The 12,142-nt window shown below is 42.0% G+C and overlaps 1 non-coding gene across 1 annotated transcript; it reads left to right on the plus strand.

Moving 5' to 3' along the window:
* Window positions 1–9,290: 9,290 nt before the first annotated feature.
* On the plus strand, window positions 9,291–9,397 carry LOC130497171 (small nucleolar RNA R71). The gene has a single exon (XR_008936182.1). It is a non-coding gene; the product is annotated as a small nucleolar RNA R71 (small nucleolar RNA).
* Window positions 9,398–12,142: the final 2,745 nt, after the last annotated feature.

The raw sequence follows: 12,142 nt of genomic DNA on the forward strand, positions 1-12,142 counted from the left end.
GTCTAATGTGAATGAAGAAGAGGGTTTAAATGCATCATTTTAAAGTGGTTATCACTCAAGAACAAGGAGCTTGATCATTATGCAAAATTTATCTAAGATTAGAAGCAACTCATGCATACATGGATCCATTCTCATCATTCTACCCTTTTCTTAAGTGGTTACAAGTTCTACCCCATTCACTTCATTCCATAACCCAAAAAGCAACTCATTTTCATGATTAACCCAATGAACAATTTTTTCTTTTTACTTAGCCAACTAGAGACAATCTTCGCTCAATACTTAGCTCTTACTTCTCTTTTCCCTTCCCCACTATCTTATTGATTCTTCTTATCATTTTTTTTTCCTTTTCATTTTTTTTTTTTTTTTTAGGGGGAAGGAGTCAAATAACATAATCTAGAGCTTTCTTTTCTTTTTATTCTAAGGTCCCTAAGGCTTTTCTTTCAATCTACACTCTTTTGCTCATCATTCTCAACTTTCTCACTACCCCAACCCAAAATACAAGCTCATAAAGGACATAAACCCAACCATCATCCTAGAAGCTAGCTCAAATCATGATCCTATGCTAGCAAGAGATGAGAACAAATCCATGTCGCCTCCAATACTCTCAAGATTTTGCACATGACAAGCTATCAGAAAAGGCCTCACTCATGCAAATCAATGTTGGCTTCAAAGAAAGGTAAGGGTTCAAGGGTGAGGGAGTACCATTTGGGTTAACAAAGAGTGGTACAATGGGAAAAGATAACCCAAATGTGTATGAGAACCATGATCAAGTATGCAAATGCCCATAAGTGAGAGAAATTAAGTTCATTTAAGCCCAAGTTCAGTTTGGAGTTGGTTTTAAGAACAATGCCAAAATCAAGCAAGCAAACAAGTTTTAAGAAGATTTTTCAAGGCTCGAAGCGTGCAAGGCTTTCAAGAGATGCTCAAGCTACTTGATATGCTTAACTAGGGTGCCACTGTGAGCGCTAAACAAGAGTTCTTTACAAGACATTTTAAATCATTGCTCCCTATGCAAATGAATGCAACCTACATGCATGCTTCTAGACTCAAACTATTATTTTTTTTTTTTTATTATGCAAATAAGATGAATGCTCTAAACTCGATCTTAAAGATGCAAATGCAACTACATGCTTCTTTTTGAGTTTTTTTCAAATTTTTCAGATTTTTTTGGTTTTTTTCTAATGCATAAAAGTATGTACAATGCATGACAATGACATGAAACACACAAATGATTAGCAACTTGGTACCTCCCCCCACACTTGAATCACACAGTCTCTATGTGATCAAGAGAAGAAGAGATACCGGAAATAAAACAAATGAAAGACACAGAAAGAAATATGTACAAAGGTAAAGTAGTGGAGATACCTCATGATGAATCTGAGGCAGTAGCCTCGTCGTCTTCTTCTGCCTCGCCTTCTTCTTCATGGCCTTCAGCTTCTTGGATGTCTTCATCAACCGCATCCCCTTGGTCATCCACATCAACCTCAGCCTCTTCCTCAGACCGTTGGCTGCTCACCTCATCACATTCATCTTCTTCCTCTGAAGTGTCTAATGAGGGAGATTCATTCTCAGAGTCTCCACGAACAGGAGATGGGTTACGCCTCTTGCGGCGCTGGCGATCAACAGGGATCCGGTCGCTAGATCTTGTAGCAGAAGTCTCAACTACATCAAAGTCACTCGCGCTACAGCCTCCGATGCCAGCATTCACCAAGAGGTCACCAACTTTCTTCATAAACTTGGCTGAGGTTTGAGCGTTCTTCTTCACCGTCTTCTTAAGAGCTTTGTACTTGGTTTTCAGCTTGTAGATGGTCCTGTCTTGAATTCTGTTCCACCCCTCTAATTTCCCAATGTACTCATGGGCATCACGCAAATGGCCCTTTGGGAGAGCTCCGGAAAATGGCGTAAAGTGGTAACGGTTAGGACCGTAGAGTGTGGGCATCTCTTCATCAATCTCCGGAGCAGCTCGTGAGCTGGATGCTGGGGCAGGGAGGGAGACTGAAGTAGCAGCAGTAGAAGAAGGACCAGCACTCGACTGTCTCGCCATCATTTTCCTTCTATCAGGTACACGGGTAAGGGGACCATGCGGGCCAAGCTGGAGGTTGTATGGGATAACAAAATCGATGGCGGTCTTTCGGTTGATCATGGTCACGCGTGGACTGGGCAGCACAAGCTCTGCATGATCACCATCCATGTGGAAGGAAAAGACGTACTTATCCTGATACATACCCGAAAGGAACTTGGTTTTCTTCATGTAAGGACCATCCAAATAAAGAGGGGGTTGAGCGCCTTTACGCTCGTTTCCAAGAGGGACACCTGCTGCCTTCAACAGTGGTGTAATCAACCCGCCTATGTTTAGTTGGGGCGTCTTATCGGGAGTAGTCCAAGCCCAACCTCTGTAGTACATCAACCTCTTGACGAAGAACCCAACTCTTGAGAAGTCTGAAAAGATATCCTCCTCTACACCATATATAGCCTTGCTTCCAAACAATGGCTCGAGTGCAAGACCAATCAGAGACAATTCATCATCCAAGACATTGCTAGATTCTCGCCGCCCAAAAATAGTGTTGCCTAGGGTGCGGTGAACGTACCGAAGGACCGGATGCCTACACTCCTGTTGAGCTGGGGATGTCTAGCCTCTTTTCCCGCGATTAGTGGCCAGACCCTGTCACCTATATCAAAATCTGAAGGAATTCCCGAGCAGGCATCGTCTGAGAAGCCCATGATATCACTGATCTCTTTGAAGCTCATCTTGTAAAGTTTCCCCCTTATCTTGAACTGGATCCGCCCATAACCAAGCTCAGCATTCTTCTCACTAAAGCGAAACACTTCAAGTGATGAGAGAAACTGACAAGAAGCGTCTTCATATAGGGGTTGAGGTTCCATGGTAATGATTGTCTGATATCCCATGTTCTTGAACATTTGGAGCACTCCATCATATAGCCCGGTCTCTTTCAAGAACAATGGATCAGGAAATCTAGTCGGGGCCCATGTGATTCCATCTCGGAGGTGAGCAAGCAGCTGCGGCTTCGTGGGCTTGACCTTCCTATTCCTTTGGGGACCAGACATAACCTTCTTTCCTCTCCTCTGAGGCTCACTAGCTTGTTGCACCGGCAACTCCTCCTCATGCTCACTTTCAGTTGGAGCATGCAGCGCATCATCGATGAATCTGCCAAGACTGTCATCACTATCCTGTTGAGCTTCCACTGTCTCTTTCCCTTTCCTCTTGGGTGGATTATCATCTTGGCCTCTCCCCGCTGCTCTAGTGGTTTTTGTCATTGGTACCTGAAACCAAACACTTGAAATAGCATAAGAACAAGGCTAAGTGAAGCTCACAAGATCATGAAAATTTCAAGTGCAAATGCAAGAGACACCCACTAGCCCACGTTTTCGAATTTCCCCCTTTTTCACCAAGAACCCTAATTTTCAAACTCTCAATTCAAGCCAATCCACCACGAAATTCATCAACCCAGCCCTTAAACAAGCTAATGCAAGCATAATGAACAAGGAGTGAACCCGGAATCAAACATGCAACAACTTTTCAAAAGATGAACTTTATGGCCCAAACAAACCAACTCGAAATTGACATACCCTAGCTTATTCTAGCAAGAATCAGCGAGATGAATGCACAGAGGGTGAGATTTCGAGATGATAGCAGGTTGAATCAGTGAATTTGGTGAAGAAATGAGAGAGTTATGATGCTTGAGCACTAGAGAGTTTGAGAGCAAAGAGAAACGTGAAAAGAAAAGAGAGAAAGAGAGAGAGAGAGACGCGACAGAGGGTTAAGGGAGAAGAAGAACCCGGTTTTCGAAATTGTGTCCGGTTCACTCGAATTGAACCGGATTTCGAATTGGATTCGGTTACCTGGTATGCGTAGCGACGTCGCAAGTCGCTATGGCGAGGTCGCTACGGGACACTTAGAAAAATTCTCCGTTTCTGCTTGGAAACCCGTAGCGACATATGAAGTCGTTAAGGACGTCGCTACGATGGCTCGGGCTCTCCGATAGCGACCACGCTTGGTCGCTACGAGTAGGTCGCTACGACCCCTTAGCCAAATTTTCCAAAAGTTTCTGTAGCGACCAAGTATGTCGCTAGGCATGTCGCTATGAAGCCTCGGGCTCTCTCCTAGCGACTTCACCTGGTCGCTACAGACAGGTTGCTACGAGCCTTGTCCTCATTCAAGCTTCCTTTCTCCACCTCTGATCAACTAGCAACCTGAAAAGACTTACTCACAAACACCAAACAATCCTAAAAAGATAAAGAAAACATAAAGAATATATACAAGGATAAACATGGGACTTCCTCCCAAGTGAGCTTGTTTTAAGTCTCTAGCTTGACTTCCTTTCTTTTGAGGCTAGGCTTGGATAGGATCGGAGAGTGGAACCGAAACTCCTTCTCCTTCTGTGTTGCTTCCCATGTAGAGCTTAACTCTCTGTCCATTGACTGTGAAGTCTCTTCCATCATTGCTCCACAACACAATTGCCCCATATGGCCTCACTTCTTTAACCTTGAAAGGGCCATACCATCTAGACTTAAGCTTCCCGGGGAACAGCTTCAACCTTGAGTTGTAAAGCAACACTTGATCTCCAGGGCTGAACTCTCTCTTCAAGATCATCTTGTCATGGAAAGCTTTAGTCTTCTCCTTGTAGATCCTTGAGTTCTCAAAAGCATCAAGTCTAATCTCATCAAGTTCATGGAGTTGAAAGAGTCTCTTCTCCTTAGCTGTCTTGATGTCAAAGTTGAGAAGCTTCACTGCCCATAATGCCTTGTACTCTAGCTCAACTGGAAGGTGACAAGCTTTTCCATACACAAGGTGGAATGGTGTAGTGCCCAAAGGAGTTTTGTAAGCTGTCCTATAAGCCCAAAGTGCATCATCAAGCTTGTTAGACCAATCTTTCCTTGTAGTTCCCACAATCTTCTCTAGAATAGACTTGATTTCCCTGTTGGAAATTTCCACTTGCCCACTAGTCTGAGGATGGTAAGGTGTAGTCACCTTATGCTTCACACCCTTCTTCTTGAGGAGGCCTTCAAACAACTTGTTGATGAAATGTGAACCGCCATCACTTATGACCACTCTAGGGACTCCAAATCTTGGGAAGATAATGCTTTTAAACATCTTGAGAACCACCCTAGAGTCATTTGTGGGGCTTGCAATTGCTTCAACCCATTTGGACACATAATCAACAGCCACTAGGATGTACTTGTTGCCAAAGGATGATGGAAAAGGCCCCATAAAGTCTATTCCCCATACATCAAACACCTCCACCTCAAGTATTGGATTTTGAGGCATTTCATTCCTTTTGGTGATGTTCCCTCTTCTTTGGCAAGAATCACACCTAGAGACAAAGTCTTGTGTGTCTTTGAACATGTGTGGCCACCAAAATCCAGCTTGTAGAACCTTAGCAACAGTCTTGAATGTAGCAAAGTGACCTCCATATGATGATCCATGACAGTGTGTGAGGATCCCATTGATTTCTTCTTCAGCTACTACTCTTCTATAGAGTTGATCCTTACAAAGTGTGTAGAGGTAAGGTTCATCCCAATAGTATCTCTTCACATCCTTGTAGAACTTCTTCTTGGCATATCCTTCAAGCCCCAATGGCTCCTTCCCACAAGCTAAGTAATTCACCAAATCTGCATACCAAGGACCTTTCTCATCAGTTGCCTTAACTTCTTCAAGCTTTTTCCCGGTTTCACAAACTGCCTCAACTGCTCTAATGGCCATGATCTGCTCCTCTGGAAGTCCTTCATCAATGGGGATACCACAATCCACTCTCATCCTAGACAAGTGATCTGCTACACCATTCTCAACCCCCGGTCTATCCTTAATCTCAAGATCAAACTCTTGCAACAGCAAAATCCATCTTAAAAGTCTTGGCTTGGCATCTTTCTTTGCCAAAAGGTGTCTCAATGCTGCATGATCAGTGTAGACAATCACCTTTGACCCGACCAAGTAACTCCTAAACTTCTCAAAAGCAAAGACAATAGCCAACAGCTCTTTCTCAGTTGTAGAATACTTCACTTGGGCATCATCAAGAGTTCTACTAGCATAGTAGATCACATGTGTCTTCTTGTCTTTCTTCTGCCCCAAAACTGCTCCCACAGCATAGTCACTAGCATCACACATGATCTCAAAGGGAAGGTTCCAATCTGGTGGCTGGACAATGGGAGCACTCACAAGCTCATTCTTCAGCTTCTCAAAGGCTTCAAGACACTCAACCTCAAAGCTAAAGGTGGCTTCCTTGCACAACAGCTTGGTCAATGGTCTTGCGATCATGGAGAAGTCTCTGATGAATCTTCTATAGAACCCGGCATGACCAAGAAAGCTTCTAATGTCTTTCACTGTCTTTGGTGGAGGCAGCTTAACCATCACTTCGATCTTAGCTTTGTCTACTTCAATCCCCTTCTCAGAAATCTTGTGCCCAAGCACAATCCCCTCTTTAACCATGAAGTGACACTTCTCCCAATTCAGCACGAGGTTTGTGTCTTCACATCTCTGTAAGACCCTGCACAAATTGGACAAACAAGCAGAAAACGAAGATCCGTAGACAGAGAAGTCATCCATAAACACCTCCACAACATCCTCAATAAGATCAGAGAAGATAGACATCATGCACCTTTGGAAGGTAGCTGGAGCATTACATAGCCCAAATGGCATCCTTCGATATGCAAAGGTACCATAAGGACAAGTAAATGTTGTCTTCTCTTGATCATTGGGATGTATGGGTATTTGGAAGAACCCTGAATACCCGTCAAGAAAGCAATAAAAAGGATGATTTGCAAGCCTCTCAAGCATTTGATCAATGAATGGCAATGGAAAATGATCTTTTCTAGAGGCTGAATTAAGCTTTCGGTAATCAATACACATCCTATGACCTGTTATGGTCCTAGTTGGTATCAATTCATCCTTCTCATTCTTGACCACAGTGATACCACCTTTCTTTGGGACTACATGCACAGGAGATACCCACTTACTATCTGAGATAGGGTAGATCACACCAGCATCTAAGAGTTTAAGAATCTCTTTCTTTACAACATCTTTCAAGTTGGGATTCAACCTTCTTTGATGTTCTATAGAAGTCATAGATTCATCCTCAAGATGTATCCTATGCATGCACAAAGTAGGTGATATCCCTTTGATGTCATCAAGAGAATACCCTATTGCTTTTCTAAATCTTTTAAGTGCATTTAAAAGTTCAGATAGCTCAAGTTCAGTAAGTTCACTACTCACAATGACAGGGTAAGTTTCATTGGGGCCAAGAAAAGCGTACCTTACACCATGGGGAAGGGGTTTAAGCTCCACCTTAGGGGCTTTGAGCTCACTCCAGTCATCTTGGTGACTGTCCTCTTGTTGAGTAGCTGAAGCTGCTTGTGGTAGCTCCTCAAACTGCACCTTCTCATCAAACTTCTTGTGTGAATCTAGCCTCCTCACAAAGTCATTACTCTCTTGGTTCTCAACCATCTGATTCTCCCTATCAACAGTTAGAGCATGTTGTAGGGAATCCTCAATTGCCAACTCCTCAAGAAGCTCATCAGCTAGAGTCTCCATCTCATCGATGTAGAATGCTTGGCTTTGAATGGTAGGCTTCTTCATAGCTTCGTTGATGTCAAAGTGCAGGATGTTTCCTTTGCCAAGATGAAGGTCTATCTTGCCATCTCTTACATTCACCATAGCTCCAGCAGTAGCAAGGAAAGGTCTTCCCAAGATCAAGGGATCCTTAGGCTCTTCATCCATCTCAAGTACCACAAAATCAGTAGGCACTTCGCAGTTTCCAATCATGACAGGAAGATCTTCTAAGATGCCTATAGGAAGCTTCACAGACCTATCAGCTAGCACCAAGGAGATTCTACACTTCTTGTACTGAGAAAACCCAAGCTTCTTGGCAATAGACAAAGGCATGAGACTCACACTTGCTCCCAAATCACATAGACACCTCTCAAATGTCAAAGGTCCAATAGCACATGGCAAGGTGAAACTGCCCGGGTCTTCTAGCTTCCTTGGGACAGTCAATCTCTGAATAATAGCACTGCACTCATGAGTAAGCACCACCATTCCTTCCATCTCTTTCTTCTTCTGTGCTACAGCATCTTTCAAGAACTTACTGTACTGAGGGACCAACATGAAGGCATCTATAATAGGCATGGTAATCTGAACCTCACTCATCTGCTTCTCAAACAACGCTTTGTACTTCTCCAAGAGTTGTCTCTTGAATCTACCAGGAAAAGGGAGCTTTGGCTCATAGGGAGGAGGAGTGAATGAAGCTTCTTTTGATGAAGTAGCAACTTCATTCTTGTTCACAACTGTCTTCTCTTCTCCCACCTTTCCTTTTCCCTTGGCTTCCACTATCTTTTCCAAGATTTCCTCATTAGTCTTCTCATCAACAATCACCACATCATCATCTACATTGATGACCACCTCCCCACCTTGTTTCTCATTATCCTTAATGAGAACTCTAGAAGGCAACTCTCTACCACTTCTCAAAGTGATTGCTTTCATTGTCTCCTTTGGGTTTTGCTCAGGCTTTCCGGGAAGAGTTCCTTGTTGGCGATTGGAGTTGGAACTCATAGAGGCAAACTGATTCTCCAAAGCTTTGAACTTGTTGTTGAGCTCATTGTAGCTCCCATCAATCTTTGAGTGGATGTTCTTCAACTCATAACCAATTTGCTTCTCACTTCTTGACTGAGCTTCAAGTAGTTGCTTGAACATTGATTCCACACTTGTGTCTTGAGCCTGATGTTGAGAAGAACTTCCTTGGGCTTGAGTAGACTGGTTTCCTTTGTTGGAGAAACCAGGAGGAGGGTTTTGCTGAGGTTGATGGCTTCCTTGCTGGTTGTTCCTAGGCTGGTAACCACCTTGTTGGTTGTTGGAATAAGGTCTTTGCTGGTAGTTGTACTGAAAGTTGGGCTCCTTCCTGTACCAAGTACCATTGTTGTTGATGAAGCATAACTCCTCTTGCCCTTCCAAACCATCAACTTCATTCACCTTAGGAGGAACCTCTTGACTAGGATCACCAACAAAGCTAACCTGCTCCTTCTTGGATTGGTTTGAAAGAACCAAGTCCAACTTGTCTTGCAAAGACTTGATATCTTTCCTTGTCTGCTGGTCATCCCCTCTGTTGGCTCTATCATACTCCTCATTGTAGACTGAATCACTCTTTGCCATGTTCTCCACCAGCTCTTCTGCATCCTGCTCAGTTCTGCCTAAGAAGAAACCATTACTAGCAGTGTCAAGCCTGTTTCTGCAAGATGGGAGAACTCCTCTGTAGAAAGTGCTAAGCAAGCTCTCCTTGCTGAAACCATGATGAGGACATTGAGCTTGATAGTCCTTGAATCTCTCCCATGCTTCATTGAAGCTCTCTAGATTCTTCTGCTGGAAACCAGAGATTTCATTCCTTATCTTAGCTGTCCTTGAGGTAGAGAAGAATTTCTCCAAGAAGGCTTCCTTACATCCCTCCCAAGTGGTGATAGTGTCACTTGGGACAGACCTCTCCCACTGATGTGCCTTGTCTCCCAAAGAGAAGGGAAACAGCTTCAGCTTGAATGCATCTTCAGAGACACCATTTGTCTTGGACAAACTACAATACTGATCAAACTTGTACAAGTGATCAATAGGATCTTCAGCTGCCAGGCCATGAAACTTGTTGTTCTCAATGGTGTTGAGTAGCCCGGACTTGATCTCGGAGTTGTTGTTCTCCACAGGTGGTGCTCTGATTCCCAACCTATGACCATGAATGTGAGGGCGATCATAGGTTCCAATAGCGCGAGCTTGGCGCTGTGGGTGTTGTGGTCGAAGGTTGGCAGCTCCTTGACCATTTCCCTCTTGGGCAGCTCCCAAAGGGATCTCTCCATCTTGATTCTGGTTCTGATGGTGAGCCATATCAAAACCCAATCTGTTGAGATGAGCCTGTTGCTCCTCTTCTCTCCTTCTTCTTGTATTCTCTCTTTCCAAAGCCCGGATGTCTGGTACTAGAGGAGTGAGGTTTGTAGTCCCTCTACTTCTCAAGTTCATACACCTGAAATGAAAAAGAAAGAGGAAAAAGCAGAGCCAATATCACAATAACAATAAAAATGACTTAGTCTCAAGCAAATGACTAAATCTCAATGTCAAAATCACAATAGAACTTGGCAACGGCGCCAATTTGATAACAGGACTTTTGAAGAGTCCCTAACCAAATGTTGTAGTGTAAAAGATTGTCGAACCAATCCTAAGTGATTCTAAAGCAAAGGGAATGCAAGACCATGCTTAATCTAAGTGCAATCAGGTTTTCAATGATGATATAAACTAGAACTATGCTAAAGTGCAATAAAGAAACAAGCTTTCAATCAATCTTGGACAATAGGACTCATGGGGCTAGGCATTTGACTTTAAGTGATTAAGATCCAATCTAAGGATGGCAAACTTTCAATCAATAACTTCCTTAAGTCTAGAACACTGAAATAAGCAAGCTCTATGGTCAAGAAGAATGCTCATTTGCTTTAATCAACTAGACATCAAAGGTCTTTGAGCCTAAAAGATCTAAGCAATCATTAAGGATGAGTCTACTAACTATCTAAACTCCCTTAACACAATGGTCTTTGTGTAAGGTAAGTTTAGAGCAAGCTCTACTTGGTTCAGACATTTCATCAAACACCTTGTGGGTGGGAAATGTCTAGAGCTCTAGAAACAAGAGGCCAACATTAATCTAGCATTAAGAGAAGTAGACAAGCAAGGAAACAAGAGATCTAACACTAAACACCCTTAGATCTTCACTTAATCACTCTAATCACCCTAGCCCATGAATCCAAAAGGTAACTACTCACTAATAGACATGAATAACCCAAAACCCATGGATGATTGAAGGTTAATCATGCTTAGTGGTCAAGATTGATTAATAATCACAAGAGATAGAGATGAAAAGAAGCTCAAGATTAAGTCTTTCACCAAAATAGCTAATGTGATTACAAAGAAAACAAGATATCATACATCATTAGGTCTAAAGAGTATTTATAGGAGTCTAAAAAACGAGCTTGGGTCAACCCAACAAACCTGTGTTAACCCATAAAAAAGCAGTCTTTTTCGCCTGTAGCGACCATGCAAGTCGCTACGGTGGTCGCTACGCTCACTCGGGTGGCCTCCTAGCGACTTGATCATGTCGCTACGCAGAAGTCGCTACATACACTTAGTCATTTCTTGGATTATGGCTTCTCTTACCATAGCGACTTGGTAAGTCGCTACGGTGGTCGCTACGATGGTTCGGGTTGCATCTTAGCGACTTGGCGAGGTCGCTATGCTGATGTCGCTACGGCACTTCAGTTGGGACATGATTTGTGCTTCAAACATCACTCTTTTGTCCCCAAAACACTTCAAATGTCTCCAAAGTCACCAATGAAGGTCTCCAATACCTGAAAAGGACAAAAATGATGCAATGCAACCTAAATGCACACTAAACAAATGCAAATGACTAATATAAAGACTAGAATGAAGATTAAAACCATGCAAATACACAAGATATCAGTAGAGAGAAGCTTCTTTAAAGAATTCACAAATTCTATATTAAAAAAATTGTGAATTCTTTAATATATTAATCTTGCAAGATTTAGAATACGAGAAAACATTCAGTTGACCAACCCATATATACAAATGCATTTTTCTTATAGAACATCGATATTATTGAAAGATGAGAGAATATCATTTCTCAATATACATACATATATATATATATATATATATATATATTGTTTTTGTTGTTTATGTTAAAGATTTTGCTGGAGCGAATGAAAGTTCTGTAGAGAGGATGGAATCCGAAGAAAGATACAATAATATAAAGCCAATGTTAAAAAAAAAAGATACAATAATATAATTTTAATTTAGCTTAAGACTTTAAAAAAAAAATAGAAAAGGGAATCAGGAATTTTCTACAAAGTATAAACTTATAATATTGATTATTCAAGTATTTAATAAAACGTCTAAACAAATATTTCGTCTCAATATTTTTCTCTAATTTTTCTGTTTTGTTCGGCTTACATTCACAGCATATATATAGGGAGTTATACATACACATAAATTTATGTGGCGCTGCATTATAAAACTATATCTAAATTATTTAAGAAAATTCACTAGAAGGACCATAAGATAAGATAAGATAATGTAGTTTAACCTGATTTT

This window comes from Raphanus sativus, chromosome 6 (genome assembly GCF_000801105.2).
Source record: "Raphanus sativus cultivar WK10039 chromosome 6, ASM80110v3, whole genome shotgun sequence".
NCBI lineage: Eukaryota > Viridiplantae > Streptophyta > Magnoliopsida > Brassicales > Brassicaceae > Raphanus > Raphanus sativus.